Source organism: Schistocerca gregaria, chromosome X (assembly GCF_023897955.1).
Source record: "Schistocerca gregaria isolate iqSchGreg1 chromosome X, iqSchGreg1.2, whole genome shotgun sequence".
In the NCBI taxonomy this organism is placed as follows: domain Eukaryota; kingdom Metazoa; phylum Arthropoda; class Insecta; order Orthoptera; family Acrididae; genus Schistocerca; species Schistocerca gregaria.
The window spans coordinates 705318945-705341555 of record NC_064931.1 but is presented as its reverse complement, the minus strand read 5'-3'; the positions used below and the strand labels follow the sequence as shown (position 1 = coordinate 705341555).

At 40.3% G+C, this 22611-nt stretch overlaps 1 protein-coding gene across 2 annotated transcripts in view; it reads right to left on the bottom strand.

The window, feature by feature from the left end:
- LOC126299294 (uncharacterized) overlaps positions 1-22611 on the bottom strand; it is a 483067-nt gene that overhangs the window by 96141 nt on the left and 364315 nt on the right. The gene's annotated exons all lie outside the window — the stretch shown is intronic.

Here is a 22611-nt window from a genome sequence, read left to right as displayed (position 1 = left end):
CCAGAGTAGACAACATTCTATTAGAACTACTGATAGCCTTGGGAGAGCCAGTCCTGACAAAACTCTACCAACTGGTGAGCAAGATGTACGAGACAGGTGAATTACCCTCAGACTTCATGAAGAATATAATAATTCCAATCCCAAAGAAAGTAGGTGTTGACAGATGTGAAAATTACTGAATTATCAGCTTAATAAGTCACAACTGCAAAATAATAATGCGAATTCTGTACAGACAAATGGAAAAACTGATAGAAGCCAACCCCGGGGAAGATCAATTTGGATGCCGTAGAAATGTTGGAACACGTGAGGGTATACTGACCTTACGACTTATCTTAAAAGAAAGATTAAGGAAAGACAAACATAAGTTTCTAGCATTTGTAGACTTAGAGAAAGCTTTTGACAGCGTTGATTGGAATACTCTCTTTCAAATTCTGAAGGTGGCAGGGGTAAAATTCAGAGAGTGAAAGGCTATTTAAAATTTATACAGAAAGCAGATGGCAGTTATAAGAGTCGAGGGGTATGAAAGGCAAGCAGTCCTTTGGAAGGGAGTGAGACAGGGTTGTAGCCTATCCCTGATGTTATTCAATCTGTATATTGAGCTAGCAATAAAGGAAACAAAAGAAACGTTTGGAGTAGGCATTAAAATCAATGAAGAAGAAATAAAAACTTTGGGGTTCACTGATGACATTGTAATTCTGTCAGAGACAGCAAAGGACTTGGAAGAGCAGTTGAATGGAATGGACAGTGTCTTGAAAAGAGGGTATAAGATGAACATCAACAAAAGCAAAACGAGGATAATGGAATGTAATCGAATTAAGTTGGGTGATGCTGAGGGAATTACATTAGGAAATGAGACACTTAAAGTAGTAAAGGAGTTTTGCTATTTGGGGAGCAAAATAACTGATGATGGTCAAAGCAGGGAGGATATAAAATGTAGACTGGCAATGGGAAGGAAAGCATTTCTGATGAAGAAAAATTTGTTAACATCGAGAATAGATTTAAATGTCAGAAAGTCTTTTCTGAACGTATTTGTATGGAGTGTAGCCATGTATGGAAGTGAAACGTGGACGATAAATAGTTTACACAAGAAGAGAATAGTAGCTTTCGAAATGTGGTGCTACAGAAGAATGCTGAAGATTAGATGGGTAGATCACATAAGTAATGAGGAGGCATTGAATAGAATTGGAGAGAAGAGCAGCTTGTGACACAACTTGACTAGAAGAAGGGATCGGTTGGTAGGACATGTTTTGAGACATAGAGGGATCACCAATTTAGTATTGGAGGGCAGCGTGGAGGGTAAAAATCGTAGAGGGAGATCAAGAGATGAATACACTAAGCAGATTCAGAAGGATGTAGGCTGCAGTAGGTGGGAGATGAAGAAGCTTGCACAGGATAGAGTAGCATGGAGAGCTGCATCAAACCAGTCTCAGGACTGAAGACCACAACAACAACAACAATTCTTGTCTGTTGGGTGTGCTAGCTATACTTCTATCATCAGCAAAAACTACCAGCTTTGCAACTTCGTGAATATAGAATGGCAAGTCATTAATATCTATTGAGAACAGCAGAGGACCAAAGACCAAACCTTGCAGCACCCCATTCTTGATTGTTCCCCAGTTTGAGAAATCACCAGTTTTTTTCATATTATGTGAACTGTTTATTTCAACTTTCTGCACTCTTCCAGTTAGGTATGATTTAAACCACTTGAGCACTGTCCAATTCATACCACAGTACTTGAGCTTATCTAGAAATATTCCATGATTTACACAATCAAAAGCCTTTGAGAGATCACAAAAAATCCCAACGCGTGACTTCCAGTTACTGAGAGTATTTAATATTTCATTAGTGAAAGTATATATAGCATTTTCCATTGAAAAACCCTTCCGGAAACCAAACTGACATTTTGTTAAAACTTTATTTTTGAAAAGGTGTGAAGCTACTCTACAATATATTACTTTTTCAAGAATTTTGGATAAGGCAGTCAAAAGAGAGATTGAGCGGTAGTTGTTGACATCAGACATATCCCCTTTTTTATGCAGTGGTTTAACAATGGCACACTTCAGTCTATTTGGGAAAATACCCTGCTTCAAAGAGCTATTACATATGTGGCTAAGAATCCCACTTATTTCTTGGGAACAAGCTTTTATTATCCTGCTGGAAATGCCATCAATTCCATGTGAGCTTTTATTCTTGACAGAGTTTATTATCTTCTTAATTTCAGAAGGAGAGGTGGGTGGAATTTCAATTGTATCAAATGGTGTGGATAAGGCCTCTTCCATTAACTGCCTTGCTTCTTCTAATGAACATTTAGATCCTATTTTCTCTACAACATTTAAAAAATGATTATTCAAAATGTTTTTGACTTCCGGCTTGTTGTTTATCAAGTTCTCATTCGCTTTGATGGTGATGCCATCATCCTGTACTTTTGGTTGCCCTGTATCCACTTGTTGTCAAGACATTGCTTCTTGAGTCTGTTCCAGTCTTCAATGGTGGGCTCCACTATTCAGTGGCAGCACCAACTCTTCAATGGTAGCACTGACTCAGTGGCAGCACTGACTCTCTTCTGTATCATCCAGAGTGAGAAAGATTCATGCAGTGATGCACTGCAAGTTTCAATTGCTCAATCACATTCATGCCAGAAGATATTGCACGCTATTCCATTCAGTTAATTTCCACTTCCTGGAAGAAGGTGTTAACAATGTGGACATGGTGCACTTATATGTTGTTGTCTTGAAAGACAAATTCATCACCTAAATGTTGACTGTAGAACTTGGTAATAAGTTGGAAGATCCTGTTCCAATACTCCACAGTCATCAAATTATCTTTGTGCAATGAGAAGCATCTGACATCCAGTTGAGTACTGATCCATCACCCCACTGAACCCCTTAGGATGTATGCCTCACACACGCATTGATACCTGGCCACCTCAGTACTCTGCTATGACAAATGTCAGGCATCACACATATCTTGCACTCTTTGGTGAAGAGAACTTGACACCATGGCCCCAGGTCTAATTCCATCTGTAGCCTTGGGCAAGTTCTTCATGCTTGAGTGGGGAGGGGAGTTGTACTGTTAGAAATAAATGATAAATTGATGATGTGAAGACAGTATATACTGTCTGAGGCAGTACAGTTTCCCAGCTGGCACAAAAACTTTAACAGACTATTCTACTGCAGTCTCCTCAAGGCAGATACAAGCCAAAATTTGTAGGTAGAGGTCATCAGCTGATGTTGTTCACTACGGGTCATCAGTGTGAGGCAGATTATCAATGTTTTCTGTCTCAAGATTCAGGTTGAATGTTTGAATGACATCACTATGGTGTAAGCCAAATCAGTGGGTAACTTACCAGTCTAACAACTCTTCTTGCTGTGGACTGACAATGTGCATAAAATCTAAATTTGGCATGACCCTTTGACAAAGTGAATACTGAACATTGGCAGCATTGTCCTATTCATGACCGGAAACAATGAACAGCACTGTAGATGCAGATTCACTTTTACATGTAGTCATTTGCTATGGTCAAAACAGTGTTAAGAAAGACTTCCCTGATAAGGAAAAAATCATGAAGGTGGTGAAAAACTTGTTTAAATTAGCAATAAATACTTGGTCTTACTCTCCTGTCTCCACAAACCACAGTCAGTCTTTGGCCTTGTCAAGCAGCCTCCTCCACAGCAATCTGTCCATGGCATCATCTTCCCTTGCTCCAAGTATCTGAAGATTGTTGGGCACCTAATCTCTCCATCTTATTTTCAATCTGCCTAAAGGTCTTTGTCCTTCAGGTTTCATCTCCAACACTTCTCTCAGTCTTGATCCCTCCTCTCGCCTATAGACCCACCCATCTCAGCCTCCTTCATCTTGGGTACTGCAACAGTATCTCATTCATTATATCCCTCCGTGAGCTCATAGTTTTTTATTCTTTGGCATTCTCCTCCAACATAAATTGATCCAAATATCTTCTGCTGAAGCCTTCCAGTGTAACTTTTACAAGATTTATAATCTTATTTGGTATTTCAGCCTCCTGAATTTTGTCTCACAACCTTTCTCTGTTTATGGTTTTGTATGCTTTCTTAAAATCAACAAACAATATTGCTGCTGTTTTGCTGTGTTCCCAATATTTTGTTATAGCTTCTTTCAGTACGAATATCTGATCACTGGTGGAGCAAAACTTCATAAATCACACTTGCTTCTAATCTATTATCTCTTTCAAATATGGTTCCAATCTTTTCTGGAGAACTTTGGAGAACACTAATTAATGGCCATAGAGGTAGACCAAGAGATGAATACTCTAAGCAGATTCAGAATGATGTAGGTTGCAGTAGTTACTTGGAGGTGAAGAAGCTTGCACAGGATGGAGTAGCATGGAGGGCTGCATCAAACCAGTCTCTGAACTGAAGACCACAACAACAACAACAACAACAACAACAACAACAATTAATGAGACGCCTCTATAATATCTGCATTCTTGTTTATTGCTCTTTTTATAAATTGGTACTGTGACCACTTCTTTCCACTCAGATGTGATTCACTCTTCGTTCCAAATGTTGATAATGAGTTTGTGTACTTGATTTGCAATTGTGTCTCCACCCTTGTTATGTAATTCAGCTGTTATTTCATCAGCTCCTGGAGCTTTGTCGTTTTTAGCATTTTTGTTGAATCTAAAGTGTCTTGCAATGTCAGCAGTGCAACTAATGGTACTGTGCTCTGATATTTATGTTGTTCCTTCCTTTCTGTACTTCCATCTTTAACATTTAAAAGCTCCTCAAACTATTTCTTTCAAATTTCCATACTTTTCTGCTTTCCAAAACTGTATTACCATTTTATTTGTAATGTCATACATCCATGCTATGTATCATTCTCTAAAGAATCTAATCGAAAAGTAAAAATCTCTAGCATTCCCTGCAGTCTTACCCTGTTCTGTACTTTTCACTAGATTTTTGACACGCTCTATCTTTCTCCTTCTGAGAAAATTTCTGGTTTCTCTGTTAGCATTTTCATTTCCTTGCTCAAATAAACACTAAATAAATATATTCACGCACTGTTCCTAAATTCAAAAGTACAGAAGGCAACAGTGTCTGCACAGAGCTACATGCAGCATGATCTTCCAAACTGATTAGAGCCTCATATATCATTCTCATAATTTTAAGTAAGTATACATGAATACTTTGAAATGCCAAATTGCTGATCTCTAATTTTTTGAATTTTATACCACAGTGCAACTGTTGGTGGAACTAATTGTTAATTGTAGCAAATTAGTTAGTTGTTGCTGAACAATAAAGCAAAAAAATTATTTTCTATATTTTTAGTTTCACTGTACTTTTATTTGCTATTAAATTTACAAAAAATGGCTCTGAGCACTATGCGACTTAACTTTTGAGGTCATCAGTCCCATAGAACTTAGAACTACTTAAACCAAACTAATGTAACGACATCACACACATCCATGCCCGAGGCAGGATTCAAACCTGCGACCGTACTGGTCGTGCGGTTCCAGACTGTAGCGCCCAGAACCGCTCGGCCACCCTGGCCGGCTATTAAATTTACACTGCGCAACATCATTGCTAGGTATAAATAAGTTTTGTTTGATTTTTATATTCATTATTTTGCATAATTTAAACGTTTGATCTACTATAATTTTAACTGAGAAATTAGACAGTGCAAGGTGTAGCAACAAAAATTATAATATTAGATTGATAAGACTGACACACATTTATGAAATAGCAGAAAACATTGTAAAATGATATGGCTGTTCCTAAAAGTGATTCTTGAAACAGTTTTTTTTCAAACTTTGAAACAGTTGTAATTGGCAGGTACTCTTTTTCATATTCCCTTAAGTGAATTGTAGTATACTATGGAAAAATGAATTTAAATGATGTTGTATGAGTGCTGCAGATCTAGCATACTTTGCGTACATGGTTCACATTACTTCTGAAGAAATAGTCAACATAATGCATGGTGTTATCTTACACTGCAATATTAAGGTTCAATATTATGAAAAGGATACTTGCTAATCACCATATAGCAGAGATGCTGTGTGTGTGTGTGTGTGTGTGTGTGTGTGTGTGTGTGATCTATTTTTGACTTAGGCTTTGTTGGCCGAAAGCTTATTTTGTGACAGTCTTTTTCTTGTGCCTATCTGTGACTCAGCCTCTTCACTATATGGTGAGTAGAGACTATCCTTTTCGTAATATTGTTTCATTCCATCTTGGATTTTCAATTGTTTAATATTAAGGTTAATGTGATTTACACGTACTTCTACATGATTACTCTGCAGGTCAAAATTAAATGCCAAGTGGGGGCTCATTGAACCACATTCAAGCTATTTCTCACAGTTCCACTCTCAAACAGATAGCAGGAAAAACGAACACTTCAATATTTCCATAAGAGCTTCTATTTCTCTTATTTTATTATGATACTCATTTCTCCCTATGTAGGTGGATACCAACAAAATATTTTCACACTCTGGTGAGAATATTGCTGATTGAAATTTCATGAGAAGATCCTGCCGCAATGAAAAATGCTTTTGTTTTGATGACTGCCACCCCAATTTGCATATCATATCCATGGCACTCTCTCCCCTATTTCACAATAATACAAAACAAGCTGCCCTTCTTTGAACTTCACCAATGTCCTTCGTCAATCCCATCTGATGCTGATCTCACACCACACAGCAATGCTCCAGAAAAGGGTGGACAAGCACAGTGTAAGTAGTCTCTTTAGTAAACTTGTTGCATTTTCTAAGTGTTCTGCCTATAAATCACAGTCCTTGGTTTGCTTTCCCCAAAATATTATCTATGTGATCATTCCAGTTTAAGTTATTTGTAATTGTAATCCTTAATTATTTAGTTGAATTTACAACCCCTAGATTTGTGTGAGTTATTGTGTAACTGAATTTCATCATAGTTTTTTAATTACTCATGTGGATGACGACACACTTTTCTTTATTTAGAGTCAGTTGCCCCTTTTTGCAAAATACAGATATCTATGTATCCGATTCTCTGTACATGGAGGGCATAGGGGCCTGAAGATGGCACTAATGAGATGCCAAAACTGGTCACGTAAATAAAATAATAACTTCTGAAAAGAGCTGTTTGGTGATTTTTCTTTAGTAAATATATGACTGCCTGCTGTCCTGTATCCTCAGTGGATCAACAGAGAAACAGATATGTTGTTTAAATCATTTTGTAATAGACTGACAAGGAAGGCATCTCAGCTGAATTGGCACATAACATCTTGGACGAGGTTTTTTGAAGTGATTAAACTGAGTGTGTGATGGTTCCATGACAAAAACACTTAAAGGAGTAATATTTTAAATCTCATTCTCAAAAAAGCTGAAGCCCTATCAAAAGACTTCAGATGATGATGACTAGGTGAAGCAGAAGTTTTCTATTACATACAAGTATGAAGCTCAAATTCAAATCGTGGGTTATGGGGACCAATAAAGGCAAAAACTGTTTAGTTGACAGGTAATGTTATGACAGCTAAATTTGAGGAATCATAACATATTATCATTATTTACTGTTACATAAATGGGCAGTGCTTGGTTCTTATTACACTCTGTTTATGAACTACTAAAAAAAGGGTAAAAACTGAAATGACCCAGTTTAAAGCACAAAAAGGAACACATGTACTAAGAGAATGTACTTGCTCAAGTATTTCATTGTTACTTCATCCAGGGATCATCTCACAATGATATAGGATTTGACAGTGTAGTACACTGGAAATAAATAACTTACAATATATATACAGAAAGAATATATATAAATAAGGATTTGTGAGGCTAGGACAGCTGGTGAGTCATGGCATTGGTAAAGGAACTATTGTGGCATTTGTCTGAAATGATTTAGGAAAACCATGGAAAATGTAAATTAGGATGGCCAGGCCGAGGAAACTACATTTTCCCAAATATGAGGCCAGTGTCTTAAGAGCTGTACAGTCTCATTTGGCTGATCCTTACTGCACAATTTTTGCTAATTTACACACTTTTTGCTCCAGTTAACTTAGAACATAAAAACATGCTTTTACTACTCATCACTGCACACAAGGACACCTGCTCTTTAGATGAAAAAAATGGATGAGTTGGGCTTATAAATAGTTTTCTATGTATACTGTCTTTAGATCCAGTTCTGTCTTATGGACAGGGTGAGCACAAATCTATGGTTGTTTGCTGATGATGCCATGATGCATAGGAAGGTGGCATCATTGACTGACTCTAGAAGGATACAAGATGAATAAGACAAAAGGTCTAGTTGGTGTGATGAATGGCCGCATGATCTGAAACTAGAAAAATGTAAGCCAATACAGATAGCAGGAAAAACAATCCTGTGATGTTTGAATACAACTTGTGTAGTGTACTGCTTGATAGTCACTTTGATTAAATATTTAGGCGTAACATTGCAAAGCAATATGAAATGGAATGGGCACATAAGGATGGAAGTTGGGAATGTGGACTTCAGCTTATTCGCGGAATTTTAGGAAAGCGTGGTTCATCAGTATAGGAAACTGCATATAGACTAGTGTGACTAATTCTTGAGTAATGATTGAGTGTTTGAGATCACCACCAGGTCAGATTAAAGTAAGACAATGAAGGAATTTTGAGGTGGACTGCTAGATTTGTTACCAGTAAGTTCAATCAACGTGCAAGTATTACGGAGGTGCTTCATGAAATCAAGTGGAAATCCCTGGAGGGATGACAATGTTCTTTTCATGGAACACCACTGAGAAAATTTAGAGAACCAGTATACGAAGCTGACTGCAGAATATCCCTACTGCCACCAACATACATGTTGCATAAAGACCATGAAGATGAGATAAGAGAATTTAGTGCTCTTATAGAGGCATGCAGACAGACATTTTTTCCTTGCTCTATTTGCAAGTGGAACAGGAAAAGAAATGACTAGTAGTGGTACAAGGTGCCCTCTGCCATGCACCATACAGTGGCTTGCAGAGTATGTCTATGGATGATGATGTGAGTTTTCTTTTGTTGTTGTTGCCTAATGTCAAAAAAGTCTTGGAAGAATGAAGAATGAAATTATTGACAAAACTGTAAATGAATTAACTTAGGAAACAAAAAACATTGACTCTCAAGTGGCAAATACTCTGAACTAAATGGAGATTATGTTGGAAAGAATATTTTGTTTAACCAAATACATTTTATTTGCTATGTTCTTGTTCAAAATCATCCTTATATGTCCTACCAAATCAAAAGACATGGGTAAATAAGAGAGCTGTAGGTATACTCAGAATTTTAATATGTTTTCACTCATAAATCATCAGCTGTAAGAGTATGATTATAGCCGAGGTTGAATACAATAAAAGAGGAAGTTTTTTCTGGAGTACTGCACATTCAGGCATACAAGCCATAAAACATGGGGTTCCACAAGGCTCAATGATAGAGCTCTTACTGTTCTTACTTTACGTACACACATCAAAAAATGGTTCACATCACCCTGGTTCCAAGAGTTACGGAACCTGTACAGAAAATTGGAATAGAGATCAAGATAAACATCATTTCCGCCCTCTTTATTGCTCATAAAAACCATACACTGCATGTTGTGCCACCATACAGCAAGGCCTTCAGAGGTGGTGGTCCAGACTGCTGTACACACCAGTACCTCTTATACCCAGTAGTAAGTTCTCTTGCATTGATGCATGCCTGTATTTGTCGTGGCATACTGTCCACAAGTTCATCAAGGCACTATTGGTCCAGATTGTCCCACTCCTCAATGGTGATTTGGTGCAGATCCCTCAGAGTGGTTGGTGGGTCATGTTGCCCATAAACAGCCGTTTTCAATCTATCTCAGGCATGTTTGATAGGGTTCATGTCTGGAGAACATGCTGGCCACTCTAGTCAAGCGATGTCGCTATCCCGAAGGAAGTCATTCACAAGATGTGCATGATGGGGGCACGAATTGTCATCCATGAAGATGAAATCCTAGCCAATATGCTGCCGATATGGTTGCACTATCAGATGGAGGATGGCATTCACGTATCATACAGCTGTTACGGCACCTTCCATGACCACCAGTGCCATATGTCAGCCCCACATAATACCACCACAAAATAGCAGGGAACCTCTGCCTTGCTGCAATTGCTGGACAGTGTGTTTAAGGTTTTCAGCCTGACCGAGTTGCCTGCAAACACATCTCCAACGATTGTCTGGTTGAAGTCATGTACAACACTCATTGGTGAAGAGAACGTGATGCCAATTCTGAGCGGTCTATTCGGCATGTTGTTGGGCCCATCTGTACTGTGCTGTACGGTGTCGTGGTTGCAAAGGTGGACCTCGCCATGGACGTCAGAAGTGAAGTTGCGTATCATGCAGCCCATTATGCACAGCTTGAGTCCTAACATGACATCCTATGGCTGCACAAAAAGCATTATTCAACATGGTGGCATTGCTGTCAGTGTTACTCCGAGCCATAATCTGTAGGTAGCGGTAGTAACCCATTGGCAGCCTGATCAAGGCATGTCATCGACGGTTCCTGTCTCTCTGTATCTCCTCCATGTCCGAACAACATCGCTTTGGTTCATTGCAAAATGCCTGGACGCTTCCCTTGTTGAGAGCCCTTCCTGGCACAAAGTAACAATGCGGACACAATCGAACCGTGATATTGACGTTCTAGGTGTGGCTGAAAAACAGACCTCCTTCCTGGTGGAATGACTGGAAATGATTGGCTGTCAGGCCCTCTCTATCTAATATGCACTCCTCATGCATAGTTATTTATATCTTTGGGCAGGTTTAGTGGCATCTCAAAGGGACTGTGTCTGTGATATAATGTCCATAGTCAACTTCTATGTTCAGGAGTTCTGGGAATTGGGGTAACGCAAAACTTTTTTTGATGTGTGTAAATAATCTTCCCTTAAGCCTACCTACCAAGAGAACTATTTTTCTTTAATTACAACACCATGATTCTCATATGTGAGATGAAAAAGCCAATCCACACCACAGGGAATAGAAGCACAACCCAACTAAGCTAATGGCTTAAATCAAACAGACCATTTGTTAATATAAAGAAGACAGTTGGCCTAACTTTTTGCACTACTTAGAATAAAACTTCAGTGGTCTTGACTATATCACTGATTGATAACCACATCAAATTTGTCTATGAAACCAAATACCTAGGGGGTTTTCACCACTGAGAGACACACACACAGAAATGCCATGTAGACATAAGCAGGGCCAAACTGACAAAGGGAGTCCATGACATTTGGCTCACAGACCTAGTTCAAACCTTGTACACTTTTAATACTAGTAAGGTGTACTACATAACAGATTTTAGAAAATCGCAAGAGAAGTTTTACACGTCAATGATGTACCAATGCACTGCAACCATGAACATGTGCTGGCGGTGGTCATGTGGCTAGCGTTCAAGTTCTTTAATCAATCAACTGAATTCTACTCATCTTTTCTTTTCTTTAACACCAGTCAAATTATTAAGTATATATTACATTTGAAAGGTAATACAATGAAAAGACACATGTACTTGCATGCATTTTTATTGAATTTCCAATGTTATTTGGCTGGTTACTAATTTGTATTATGACATCAAATATTATATGAATTTTATTTCTACTGGCAAGTTAAAAACTTTATCAAGCACCTTCAAACTTGTTCATACTTCACTGACAACAAACGAGAAATTGCTCTCATGAAGATGCTTTTAAAATACATTACATTACTAATTTCAGTACTGATGTTTACGAAAATGTTGTGTTATGCATAGGTTGCATCAAAACTGTCACAAGAAAGAGAAATTATACAAAATGTCAATGAGCTCTGTTTTTCCTTGGAAACTCTGAGGTTTCCTTGTACACATGGTAAAATTGCAGTCATTCAATGTAGTAGATGCCATTTTAATTTAGGTTTTCTGTGTCTATATGAAAAATATCATCCTGCAACTTGTAATGTCTAAAGCACATCTGAAAATTCACCACAGATTACCCTCACATTCTGGTATATTGTAGCTCACTGTATTATTGAATAAATTTATTTATACCTTTATTACACCTGATTTGGGCTTTCCAAGCCTGTCCCACATCCTTGAAACCTGTGTCTGCATATCGAAGTGTACTGGTGCAAAGCAGTTCTTGGTACCTTACCCAATTACAGGTATAAGGTATTTTGGAAAGGACAACAGGCATACATTTTCTGGAAAACTTTCTGCATTTTGTCATTTAATTGTCAATAATTATAAACACAATATTTTTTGTGATAGTAAAAATTAGCAAAAAATGAAGTAACATTGCAAATTTAATAAAAGTTCTTGTAAATACACATCTTTTCATCATATTAGCTTTTAAATGTAATATGTATGAAAGAATATGACTACTGTTCAGGGCAAAAAAAAAAAAGAAAGAAAAAACACTGTGAGTGGGTCTCGCTCAAGCGATCCTCCCATTACACAGCTCGAATGCTAACAACATAACTGCCGCCATGTCATGCTTGGGATGACAACTCATCGGTCCATCACTGATGTGTAAAATTTCTCTTGTGATTTTATCAAAATTGCCTAAGTGGTATGCTTTACCACTTACACATTATGTTGTCCTAATCGACTACTAAATGTGTGCAAAGTTTCAGTTAAATCAGTGATATGAATGTCATGGCCTCCCCTTGTGAGTATACTATATTTTATGAAAACATCAATTAAGAAATGTAGGAAGTATCAGTACTGTGACACCAGTATCTCTTTCATCTGGCACTCAATTATGGATTTACTTAATGGGGACACAGTTCATATCATCAAAGTTATTTAAAATACTAATGGAAACTGTCGGAACTATACTGTTCAAATAGGCAAATGAAATATGTAAACTATTGTTGAGGAAAAGGAGCATATTACCCCTACCATGACAATATGTTCTGGAACTACTATATTTTATAAAGGACAACTTCAGCAAACTAGACAGGCTCTGTGTAATACTCCTCCTCCCATGACAATATATACTAGAATTACTGCTCAGGGTGTCCCAGAAGGAATGGTCACTATTCAAAGATATGACAGGAAAACTCATTTGAAGCAATAAACTTCATATATCCTATTCGAAATGGTTTTTGATGTAGAACATATTTAACATAGATTTATTTTTGAGCTAAAGTTGTGCACATATGCATCTTATCCTAAGTGCCAGATTGGCCATGGTAGTTAAATTAACTGGCTACCAAGAGTGCAAGACCTTACACGATTAAATTTTTGCCTATTGGGTTGGATGAATTGATTGATTGATTGATTTTTATTTGGTCCCATTTGATTACATTTGGTAAAAAGTGTGTACTTTTAATATGGGACAAGTCAACTTAAACTTATTTTCTTCCAATATTTAAGCTATTTATTACAATTTAGTACATCAAAGTGGCAATACTTATAATAATGTTGCATACATTTTTCACAAATTTTTTTAGGTCCTGAGATTTATTTACATACTACATTATGCTCATATTTACATTTTTCTCTCAGTATTCATGTTCTCAACTTATTAACATATTACAACATGTTCAATTAGTTACAGTACCTCTATAACAGTAATAGCAGCATTTTTCATTCATTGATACATATACTCTTCTGCACTATAAAATTCTTTTTCCATCAAATAATCCTTTAAAAGTTTTTGGAATGTCTTTTTGCTCACATTGTTCTGTAAACTCTTTGGAAGCACTTTATGAATTTTTTCACCCGAGTTTCGAGGACCTTTTTCAGCAACTCTCAGTCGGTGTTGCATACTTCTCAGCTAACCTTTATTTCTTGTTTCATATGTATGAACACGTGCATTTCTTTCTAGTACTTCATTTCCTTTTATTAATGACATGATTGTTTTGTAAATATATAGAGATGGAAATGTCAGTATTTTTAGAATATGGAAAGCAGTTCTGCATGAGTCTCTTTGTTTCTGTCAAGATGGTCCTAACAGCTTTTTTTTTTTGCAATGTAAATATTCTTTCTGTATTTTTGACGCTCAACTTTGCTTAAACAGTAATTCCATATTGTAGGTATGGCTCAAATGGAGCATGGTACAGTGTACATAGAAGCTCCTTGTTGGCATAATGTGCAAGCTTTTTCATAACAAATATTGCAGTGCTTCATTTACAGCAAACATTATATATATGTTGACTCCACTGGAGCTTATTGTCAACTGTAATCTCCCAAAATATAATAGTGGTAACTTCTTCCAGTCTCGTTTCATCTATGAATATATGTATGTGTTCTTCCTTTTCTCAATTTTTGAACAACATGAACATTGTCTTTTTTAAATTTAAAGTTAAGTCATTTTGCACAAGGCACTGTACTGTGTTATTTATTGACATAAATGCACCTCTTTTCAGATTTTTTTTTCTATGTTCATTAGTGTCATGTAATTCGCAATACAGTATTTATCTTTCTCACTGACATCAATATTGTTTACAAATAGGTTAAACAGAAGCGGGTCAAGTACAGATCCTTGAGGCACTCCATACTTAATATTTCTTATTTCAGATCTGCATCAAGTTTCTGTTTCCACATACTTGTTTCTGTTGCTGATGTATGATTTTATCCACTTGGTTGCATGTCCGCGAATACTATAGCTTTCAAGTTTTTCAATAAGTGTAGGATGGGTGATTGTGCTGAACAAATCCAGAAACATAGCAGACACAGAGTTTCGTTTGTCTAATGCATCTTGTTGTGATAGTGCCACGACATTTAACAGTGCCGCCACGACATTACGCACAAACGGCGATCGAGGCGCTCCGTAACTCGGCTGAGCGCGGGAGCGCCACCTAGCTACGAACGGCGCCGGCCGCATGTCACGGCACGGCAGTCGAATACGAGAGACTGAGTTGTAATCATGTGATCAGCTATTGTTTCTAAGAGAGAGTGTGAATATCCACGCAATTATTGTGATTAAAGGTTATAACACTTTTTGGCGACGAGGATGGGATATTTTCACTGCGTTGTGGATTTGCGTGTTCGTGACGGGGCAGACATGGAACAGCTTATGCAAGCGCTCATTGAACAACAAACACAGCTGACGGCAGCGATTCAGGCGTTGTCGACGTCGCTTACTCATCGTCTGTCTTCCTCTTCTCCGCCTCCATTCCCTCCTTACGACGAGGCCGCTGAAGACTGGGAGGATTATGAGACGCGTTTGCGGCAACACTTCTTGGCTTTCGGCGTTGTCGACGCTCCTATGTGTAAGTCGTTATTTCTATCTTGGATTTCCCCTCGAGTCTATCAGCTGCTATCTCAGTTAGCCCCTCTGCGGGAACCTGCCTCCCTGTCCTTCCAAGAAATGTGTGACTTATTGTCTGACTATTATCGGAAAAACACCCACGTCGTTGCCGCCCGCGTGGCGTTCTACCGGTGTCGTAAACAGCCCCATCAATCTTACCGGGTTTGGGCGGCGGAACTACACGGTCTGCGTAGGAAATGTCAGTTTGTCACGGACACACATCACGAGTCTTATGCTGACTCAATGGTTAGGGATGCTATTCTACGGCTTGCTCCTGATAAAGAAGTTCGGCAACGTGCCCTCCAACTGCCAAACCCGTCGTCGGAAGTTCTAAGCATCGCTCAATCCTTTGAAATGTCTCACGCTGCTGGCGCGCAAATCGACGCGTGGTGTGATGTAGGCGCTGTACAGTCAACTCTCGACACGGGCGATTTGCCTGTTTCACAGGAGAACGACGATGTGGCGGCGGTTCACTCGCGTCAACAACGTCGCTCTTGGGCCGCAACGCTCGCAGCGAAACCAGCAACCACAGAAGCCGGTTCGTTCCGCACTTCCTTCTTGCCCCCGTTGTTTCTACAGCACGACAGGGCAGCGTGTCCAAAACGTTGGGCCACGTGTAATTCATGTAGGAAAAAAGGCCACATTGCTTCTGTGTGTCAGTCCCATAAAGTTCCTGTCGACGAGGACGAGGCGTCGGACATGGATGTTCACTGTGTGCTTTCTCAAACAAATAAGTTGTTTGTTACTGTTACTGTTCGTGTTCTGAATAAAGACATCCGCATGCAAGTGGACACTGGCTCTGCAGTAACTCTCATTAATTCTCGCACGTATTTGGCGTTGGGCTCCCCTCCTTTGTCTCCAGTTACGTGAAATCTGAGGACTTATAATAAACAGAAAATTCCTATCATGAGCCAGTTTGATGCTTCCACTGCCTACATGTCTGTTGTTCTTCCCCTCACCTTTTATGTGGTGGATCATGCGGGCACTGAAAACCTGTTCGGTTATGATGCTTTCCAGTTGTTCGGGTTCTCCATTGATGATGTGCACCTCATATCTGAGGATATTCCGTATCAACAGCTGGATGGATTGTGTTCTGAATTTTCGTCCGTGTTCTCTGCTGGTCTGGGTTGTGCCAAGGATTTTGAAGCCCACATTACTCTTAAACCTACGGCTCGCCCTAAGTTTTTCCGGGCACGCCCTATTCCAGTGGCATTGCGTGCACCTGTCGAGGCTGAGCTAGACAGGTTAACAGCTTCAGGGATTCTCCTTCCGGTTACCTCCAACGAATGGGCATCGCTGATCGTGGTGGTTTCTAAACCAAACGGGAGTCTGCGATTGCATGGTGACTTTAAAGCCACCGTCAACGCTCAGCCTCATTGACACTTATCCTCTTCCCCGTCCTGAGGAGTTGTTTACCAAGCTCGCTGGGGGCCAGTTCTTTTCCAAACTTGACTTATCGGAGGCGTACCATCAGTTGCAGTTGGACGCTACTTCCAAGGAATTTCTCGTTATCAACACTCCTTGTGGGTTGTATCAGTACCAGCGATTATCATTTGGCGTCGCTAGCGCACCGGCCATTTTTCAGCGGTTTTTGGAACAGCTCACGGCTTCTGTCCCCGGCTGAATAAACTATCTGGATGACATTGTTGTCACGGGAGCCTCCACTGAGGGGCACCTTCGTAATTTAAGTTCACTGTTTCGGGTTTTGCATTCGGCTGGGTTGAGGTGCAATCTGGACAAGTCACAGTTCTTCCAACCCTCCATTGAGTATCTTGGTTTCCACTTGTCCCGTGAGGGTATACGTCCTCTCCGTCAGCACGTTGCGGCCATTAACGCTCTACCCCGGCCATCTATGGTCAAAGAACTTCAGGCGTTTCTAGGCAAGATTGCTTATTATCACAAATTCATTCCATCCGCAGCGGCGGTAACTTATCCTCTGCATCAGCTGTTACGCAAAAAGTCCCCTTCTGTTGGTTCGACGGGTGTGAGCAGGCTTTTGTCCGCCTGAAGGCTCATTTGCAGTCGGCGCCTTGTCTTGCCACATTCCGTCTGGGTCAGCACTTGGTTCTGGTGACTGACGTGTCACAGTATGGCCTAGGGGCTGTTCTCGCCCATCGGTACGAGGATGAGTCGGAACGACCCATCGCCTATGCTTCCAAGACCCTCAACGAGTCAACGGCGTTACTCTCAAATCGAAAAGGAGGCGCTTGCTATCATTTATGCTCTAAAAAAGTTCAGCGTTTTTTTGTATGGTTCTAAGTTTCACCTCATCACCGACCACAAACCGCTGGTCTCTCTGTTCAGCCCATCGGCGTCACTTCCGGATAAGGCAGCTGGGCCTTATACTTGTCTCGTTTTCATTATGAGATTCACTATCGCCCCATGGCCCAGCACGCCAACGCTGATGCATTGTCGCGATTGCCGATGGGCCCCGACCCTGTTTTCGATCGTGATGAACTCCTCTATTTCCACATTGATGAGGACGCACGTCGTGTGGTCGAGGGCTTTCCACTTACAGGTTCGCAGGTCGCGTCGGCTACTGCGCGGGACCTGGTCCTGCGTCGGGTGATCGTTTTCTTCAACGAGGTTGGCCGGAGAGGACCAAGGGCCGGGCATCGGATCCCCTTCGCAACTACCATGCCTTGCGCCTTCATCTGTCTGTTCGTGATGGTGTTGTTCTTCTGGCCACGGATGGCACATCTCCATGGGTCGTGGTGCCAGCCTCTCTTCGCAAAGATGTTCTCTAACTGTTGCACGAAGGCCATTGGGGTATTTCTCGGACTAAGTCCCTGGCCCGCAGGCACGTTTATTGGCCCAGTATTGATTCGGACATCACCCATATGGTTGCTGCGTGTGGCCAGTGTGCTCAGCAACTGGCGCCACCTCGTACAATGCCCTCTCCGTGGCCTGATCCAGCTCAGCCATGGGAACGGGTGCACGCCGACTTTGCTGGCCCCCTTCCTCGGTACTTATTGGCTACTGTTGATCGACGCCTTCTCGAAGTTTCCGTTTGTTGTTAGATGTCCGTCACCCACCACTGCGGCGACAACGCTGGCTTTGTCCAAAATCTTTGCGCTAGGTCTTCCATCCATAATCGTCACGGACAATGGCCCTCAGTTCTCTTCGCAGGCCTTCCGTGATTTTTGTACTGGACAAGGGATTCATCATGTTACAGCACCTCCCTTCCATCCGCAATCGAATATGGAGGTCGAGCGCCTTGTCCGCACTTTCAAATGCCAGATGAAAAAACTCCTTAGTGATTTTTCCACAGATGACGCCCTGCTGCAATTTCTGAGTTCTTATCACTTCACGCCTCTGGGTGATCGCAGCCCTGCTGAACTCTTGCATGGCCGCCAACCGTGCACTCTACTGCACCTGCTTCACCCTGTCAGGCCTTGTACTGTGTCCCCTAGTGCGGGAAAATACTCGGTGGGCGCCGACGTGTGGGCACGAGGGTATGGATCTCGCCCTAAATGGATTCCAGAGGTCGTCAAGGCTCTTCGCGGCCGCCGGCTTTGTGAAATCCGTACGGGCGACGGCACGGTTGTTCACCATTACGACCAGATGTGCCCACGAGTGGTGGCCACGCCGGTGCCACTGCCCCATCCTTCACCTCCACCAGCCCGAGACGCCGGTCCTGTCGCTGCTGCCAATCTACCATCCGTGTTGATGCAGCAGACATCACTGCCACTTCAGAGTATGCCGGAACCGGCCCCAGTCGCGACGCCGCCTTCTCCAGGACCCATCTCGCTGGAGCACACTCCCAGGTCCATGACACCTATGGATGCTGCTCCGGAGTTTTTACCCATCATCTCATCCAGGAGGCATGTTCCACGCACGAGTTTCCATCCTGGACATTTTCGACCATACTCTCGTGTGTCTGCGCGGGATCTCCTCGGGGCCTCGCAAGAGGCCATGGATGTCTCCGCGCTGTCCATGTCTCCAAGGAAGTGAGTGTTTTTTTTCAAGTGAGGAAAAGTGTTGTGATAGTGCCATGACATTTAAGTGCCGCCACGACAGTACGCACAAACGGCGATAGAGGCGCTCCGCAAATTGCATGAGTGCGGGAGCGCCACCTAGCTACGAACGGCGCCGGCCGCATGTCACGGCACGGCAGTCGAATACGAGAGACTGAGTTGTAATCATGTGATCAGCTATTGTTTCTAAGAGAGAGTGTGAATATCCACACAATTATTGTGATTAAAGGTTATAACATATCTATAATGGATTCTGTGAGACATGATGTAGCAGTTTCTGTAGATATACTTTTTTGGAAACCATGTTGTGCTGGAATCAGAATACTGTGTGTCTCCAGGAATGTGGTCAATCTACCATGCATAAGTACCTCTAGTATTTTTGAAAAACCAGAGATTAAAGACACTGGTCTGTAGTTATTTGGATCATTTTTGTCTCCTTTCTTAAATATTGGTACTACTTTGCTTACTTTTAATTTTTCTGAGAATATTCCTTCTCTAAATGAGTAGTTTGCAATATGCAAAAGAGGTTTGATTATTTCTTCATTCACATCTTTTATTAAATTATTTGATACTTCATCATCTGCTGCAGACTTTTGGGGTTTTAATTTCTGTATTATTTTTTTGAGTTCTGTTTTTGCCCGTGGTTCTAGGAACATTGAGCAGGATGGTTGGCCAAGTGGTTTAGCATGCTCTGACCATTGATGATTTGTTTCCCATTTCAAATTTTGTACAGCATCTATAAAGTTGTTGTTTAGTATATTAGCAATTTTTCTTCCATCTGTAACTATGTTGTCATCAGTTCTCATTGACTTAATAAAATTGCTGTTTTTTTACACTTTTTTGGCTATATATTCAGCTGTTGATTTTGTTATGGCTCTGTTTATTGAAATGGCTTTTGCTTCTCTTATTAATTGCCTGTACTTCTTCTGATACTGTTTTTATGTCTCCATATTCCCTGCTTGTTTGAGCTTCTTCACTCTAGTCCTGAGTTCAGTTATTTCTTTCATAATCCATTTCTTACTGTAATCCTGTTTTTCTGATGGGCTACTTTGGGGAAGAAGTGTGAAGTGAAAAAAAAACTGTGACAAAGTAATATGAACTACTTGGTCGCATTACAGATGGCAATGTGAAGAGGCACTCAGACAAGCAACACAGCATATTCTCCCAAGAGTGCATAAATACGCTGAAGCTGACAGAGGAATATTTGAACATTTATTGTGAACTGTGCAACAGCTGCAATATGACATCTGCAATAATGCCTAGAAGTGAATGTGTTAAAAAAATATGCATTTTTCAACTGACACTTTGTAAAATGCATGCTGTAATGCTGATTAATTGTTCTACATGTATAAACTTCAAAATGTATTGAATAATACAGAAAATAAATAACTATGTACATTAAATGTATTCTATTCAGAAACCATTCAGAGTAGGGTGTATGTTCAGATGAAGCTTTTTGCTTCAAATGATTATTTCTATCATATCTCTGAATACTGACCATTCCTACAGGGACACCTGGTATTTTGCAAAGGAAAATTGGAGAAGAACTCAGAGAACTCACTAAGGTTAATCATCTTCTTAATGATAATGTAGAACAAAGGTGCTCCATATATAGGAATAATATTATATCTCCCAACACCAATCAAGAACACTTAAGGACCTTCTTTATAGAAAACCAGTTGGAATTCAATATAGTCTTTCCGCTGATCAAACAGTCTTTGACTTCTTTAGTGTTAGTAACCAGAATGATTTATAGACTGCAGTTATGAGCATAAATAGTCCCACTGCAAGTCAGTGATAATAGCAGTGAAACTCTTTCAACATAATGTAGTACAGGGATCAACAATTTCACCATCCAGCAAACACAGATGCTTCTCAAGTGCAAGCAGCAATGGAAAATGGTGAAGTACTTCATGACTACTCTGCAATTCACAGTAACTGTTTGACAGAAGGTTCACAAAATAACTTTTGGGCTATTTCACTACTATTCTGTCCTCTACTGGCACCTGGAAAAAATTAAAATCTAAATCTTCATACTGTAGGAAATATGCAGCAATTATGTCATTCATTCCATCAGTTGTTTCTTACATTGGCAGCAACCATGTTGAATGTGATACTATTTACAGCACAGTTTATATCTAAGCTGCTCTGTTTTGATGTAGAAGCACAGCTCTTCTTAGACTGCCTAGAGTGCCAAATTGTGATTAGTTCTGTAAGAACATCCTCACCATTTGTCAGCTGCGGTGGATTTCTGAAGATAGAAGTACACTTTCAAGAATGTTCGGGTGTTGTTGTCATGCACATGCACGTATGTATGTATGTATGTATGTATGTAACTGGGGACATAGAAATGACAGAGGCTTCATCCCCGCCATAGCATTCAGTGGTACACAACCCCACAACATGCTACAGCAGTTCACTCAAACCCACCGCTGCCCCACACCGAACCCAGGGTTATAGTACAGTTCCCCCTGGAAACGTCTCATTTGAGGCAAGTGTAAACCCATTGTTTGTGTTGTAGGGTAATTATGGTGTACGCATACACGGAAACAGTGTTAGCACAGCATTCACCGACATAGTGTAACTGAGGCGAAATAAGGGGAACCAGCCCGCATTCATCAAGGCAGATGGAAAATTGCCTTAAAACCCATCCACAGGCTGGCCGGCACACCGGACCTCGACACTAATCTGCAGGGTGGATTCGTGCCGGGGACCGGCATGCCTTCCCGCTTGAGAAGCAGTGTATTAGACTACACCGCTAGCTGGGCAGGTTCCTGTATGAGTACTACATGAAAAAGACAAAGTTCTGGTTCACTTTTTATTGTTGGACTAAAAATATCATCAAAACTTTATATGTAATAAGATACATGAAGAATAGATTAGAAACGAAGGGAAAATATTATAAACTGCTACTGAAGCTGTGTTTTAATTATGTAAAGTCAAAGTATGTGAGGGAAACACACCATACTTTTTACGTTTCTAGGCTCTAATAATTGATGGAACACAATACATGCAAGGAAATTCTGCATACACTGTATAAATACATTACTCTACCATTATCATTATACAGGGAATGGGGGATGGACATCTAAAACCTAACTCCTGACCAATCAAGGCCAATAAAATTATCTGAAATGCGGTAAGATTATTTTTTTTTTTTTTTGTACTCTTAAAATAATACAAAGTGCAAAGTGTAGAACAAAGTGACATCTATAGTAAAATTGTGTGAATGAAATTAGAAACCCCAAATACAATGTGTAGCATGTAACAGAATCATTCCCATTTGTTTGGTATAGTTTCAAATGAAAACATAAGGCACTCTTTTAAATCATTGTACAAGCAATTTTAAGGCAAAAGAGGACAATGAACTTGATGATTGTAATTGATGGTGGTGTGCCTATATTCCCTCTGTTATTAAATCTTACCAATC